Consider the following 4,192-nt stretch of genomic DNA (forward strand, 5'->3'; position numbering starts at 1 on the left):
ACACTTCCATATTCAATAGTCATCGTTATAAGATACATCTGGCTTTCAGAAATATTACATCATCTAAAAAGTATGATTTACTATAAAGATATGATGGCAGGTTCATTCAGGCATGATGGATATAGAGGACAGTGTATCATTAAGAGATGTAAGCTGGGAACGGTGGCTCACGCCTGTAAACCCAGCACTTTGGGAGGCCAAGGCGGGCTGATCACTTGAGGCCAGGAGTTTGAGACCAGCCTGGCCAATATGGTCAAACCCCATCTCTACAAAAAACACAAAAATTAGCCAGGTGCGGTGGCGTGCTCCTGTAATCCCAGCTACTTGGGAGGCTAAGGCAGGAGAATCACTTGAACTCGGGAGGCAGAGGTTGCAGTGGGCTGAGATCACTACACTGCATTCCGGCCTAGGGGACAGAGGAAGACTCTGTCTCAAAAAAAAAAAAGAGAGATGGAGTTTGCTCCTAAACTTACAAGGCTGGAAGCATGGCAAACAGCAAAGTGCTGGGTTTAAAGTCAGGTGAGATGGCTTTGAACACAGACTGACACCTACAGCTGGAAAATTTTGAGTAGGCTGCTGTGCCACTCTGCACCTAAGCCTCCTCTCTGGCAATCCAGAGTCACTCTGCTGTCTATATCCCTTTCAGAGAAGTCATGTGTAAGGACAAGTGAGGCGATGTGTGTGAAAGGGCTTCAACTATCCCATGTGAGACGTGTGGGCGAGCGCAGCTCAGAGGTGCCAGCTATTCTGGGATTCCTCATCTCTCAAGAGCCAAACACCAGCCAGGATGGACAAACAAGGAGACCGGCAAAAGTGGGGCAGAGAGGTCTGAGAGACCCAGGGGCAATGAGAAGACAGCTCATCTACCCTTTTCTTCCCACCCCAGCTTCCCTCTTCCCCTTCCCTTCCCTCACTTGACATGGCCTCTTCTCTAAGCTGAGGGATGGTGCTGAGGCTATTTGTTCAGTGGAGAATTAAGGAACACCTCTAAGTGTAGGATAAAGTCATGCACCAGATAAAGACCATGCCTTCCAAGACCAGTAAGAGAGAGACAAAGACATTCCAACAGGAGGCAGGTCATGCCATGTCCTGGGGAAGAAGAAGAGCCTGGGGTCGGAAAATCTCAGCTGCACTCCTAACCGATCACTAACTCACTAACCAGTTGCCCTGGACAAGTTATTCAATCTCACTGTCTTCTGCAACCAGAGAATAATACCCACCTCCAGCGTTTGCTCTGAGAATTCCACGAAACAAGCCCTGTATTCAGCATGGTGCCTGGCTCTGATTTTAGCACTCGATAAAGGGTCACCTCTATTTTTAGCATTCCAGGGAGCCAGAGGACCCTTTCTAACTGGATGACTCTAGAATGGCTTCCCAAGGAGAGGGCACTGAACTAGGCTTGGAGGCTGAATTCTCGGTTTGGCAGGCACAGTTCGCTGAGGCACTCGCTGAACCTGGGGAGGTCAGTCTCGCAGCAGCACCAGGGCACAGAGCTGTGTGTCCGGCGCTGGGAGTACTGAAAGGGGATGAGCCGGCGGCGGAACGCAGGCCTCCAGGCGGGCAGAGGGAGCCAGCACGAGTTCTGGAGTAGGAGAGGGCCGGGATCAAAGCGCTCTGAGGCAGGCCAGGGCGCACCAAAGGGAGGCTAGTGAATTGCATCAGCACAGATTCCGTGATGCTCTGCAGACGTCTCCAGGCTGCTGGGCTTTACGGGAACCCACAAGAAAGGAAAGGACCGGGGAGCAGGCGGGGCGGGGGCGGGCGAGGGCTCGAGGGTGCGCTCGCCCGCGCGCTCCCGGCGGCGCCGGGCCGGGGCTGGGCGCGCCCGGGACTGCGGAGGCCGCGGAGGAAGCTCCTGCTCCCCTTCCCCCGCCTCTTTTCCCCCCGCATTACTGGAAGGACTGTGTGGGAGAGACCCAGAAGCACCCGGATTTTCGAGCGCCAGGTGGGGGAGGGCGGGGCAGCCTCTACTGCTCAAAGGAAAACCAAAAGTGCGTCTGTTCGCGCCGCTCCGACACGCGGTTGCTACTGGGAGGGCTCAGGGCGCTTTGGCCGCGCCTCCCTTTGCAGCCCCCAAGACTTGGCTCGGGCGGCCCGAGGCCCGCGTGGCGCGGGGAGGGGCTGAGAAGAGAGTGGGAAAGTGTCACGATTTCTTCTGTGCCTCTCCCGTCCCTACCCCCACCCCCAGTTTTCTGGGTTTTGCTCCTGCCGCTGGGGAAGGACTGATTCGTTTTGCGTCAAAGGACTGCATTTACTCAGTCCTGCTGGGAGAGGCGCGTAAACACCCAGGCAGGCCAGGACGCAGGGATGGGGAGGAGGAGGAAAAAAGCAAAGCACCCACGGCTGGCGTGCGCGTCTGCCTGCCCCACACCCCTCTCCTGGGCCCGCGGAGTTGGGGACTCTGCCCAGCGGGCAGCAGCGGAGGTGCGAGAAGTCTGGCTGGCTTCGTCCCGTCGCGCACGCGCGCGCGTCCTTGGGGATAGCGTTCAGGACAGAATGTGTTTTATAGCTGTAAACAATGACCCCGAGTATTGTTTGGGATTACCGTATCTTGGGGCCCTTGGGGCGGCCAGATGCCGCCAGCCGTCCCGGAAATGCCAGCGCTTTATATAGAGCCCCAGGAAAGCTTCGCGTTCCCGGCTCTATTTTTCTTTCCTACCAACACCCCCAGTTTACAGATAAGGAAACTGAGGACAGAAATTGTGTGACGGTGCACAGCGAGTTGCCCGCAATGGACTCTTAACAACACCTCTTAACTTTGGGGCCTCTTAAGGACCCTGTCTGTGGGGTACAGACGGCTGGTGCTACTTAAGAATTGGGTAAACTGAGGCTAACAGACCCTGGACCAGAACCGAAGTTCCCTGACTTCCGCTACAGTACTTCTCCATTCACACACCATCATCTCAGCAGGATTGGAACTCCAGAGCAGAGAAGGGCCTAAAGTCATGGCTCCAAACTCCTTCCCTTTATAGGAGGAAACTGAGGCCCAGAGAGGTTAAGGAATTGGTCCAAGATCTCATAGCTCGTAAATAGCGTAGCCGGGCGTTCCTGCTCCAAGGTCTGTGCTCTGTACCCTGCGCCGCGCCCCTCCCAGCCCCGCCCAGTGAGGGAGGAGGACCCAAGTGTCCAGCTACCCGCGCCCTGAACTTCGCTCCATAACAGCTGAAGACGACAAGGTTGGGGCACACCCTCTCGCTGGCTACTTTTTTTTTTTTTTTAATTCTTAACAGTCGGGAGTTTGCTTATAAACGCCCGATTACTCTTAATAGATGCGTCCTAATTGCTTGGCGTACAGGGCAGCCGGAATGTCTTGCCTGGTTAATTTCATCTTCAAGGCTACTCCTAACGAATTAACTGTAGGACCGAAAACATGAAAAACAAAAAATCAAAAAGGGAAGCGGTAGGCAGCCCGCCACGGAGGGAAAAATAGGCAGGCCAGCCCCGCCCGGCGCCGCGCCCCGCCAAGACCCGGCCGCAGGGCGGCGCGGGCACCCTGCGCGCCCGGGGCGCCCGCTGCACTCGGCGGCGCCGCGAAGGGCGCCTACGACCGCGCGCGGCCGCGCCCTCCCTGCGAGCGGCTCTGCGCGCCCGGCTCCCGGCCTCCCGGTGGCGCCGCACCGAACCGCCCGTCTCGCCGTCAGGGCTGTGATTATTTTCTAAAACCCGGAGTCGAGACCGCGCGGCCGCTCTCGGGGCCCCGCCCCGCGCCCCTTCCCGGGGCGGGGGAGAGGCCACAGCGCACTCGGGAGCGGGCGAGGGAATCCCTCTCCCTCCACGTCACCCGAAAGCGAGGAAACCCGCACTCGCGTCCTCTAACGCAAATGACCATCTTTGGCAACGTGCGCCAATGGAACAGACCAAGGGCGCTGGGCCCGGGGGGTGAGCGGGGGGCGGGGGAGGGCCGGGGCTGCCTCGGCGCCCCCGAACCCTGCGGGCCGCCCGCTCCCGCCAGGGCCACCGCCTGGCTTCCTCGCGCGGGGTGCGCGGCTGGCGTCAGCGCGGCCGGGAGCCGGGGCTGGGAGGGAAGAGCTGCGCCCGCCTCCTCCCCTCCTGCGCCTCTTCCTCCTCCGCGGCCTCCTCCCCCCGCCTCCTCGTGCGCTCCTCCCTGCAAGGTGGAGTCTGGGGTTGACGTGAGTGAATCCACATGGTACAGGGCTGGAGAATAAAGAGTGTGAGTTGAACTCGTGCCATT

This window comes from Piliocolobus tephrosceles, chromosome 15, assembly GCF_002776525.5.
Source record: "Piliocolobus tephrosceles isolate RC106 chromosome 15, ASM277652v3, whole genome shotgun sequence".
Classification (NCBI taxonomy): domain Eukaryota; kingdom Metazoa; phylum Chordata; class Mammalia; order Primates; family Cercopithecidae; genus Piliocolobus; species Piliocolobus tephrosceles.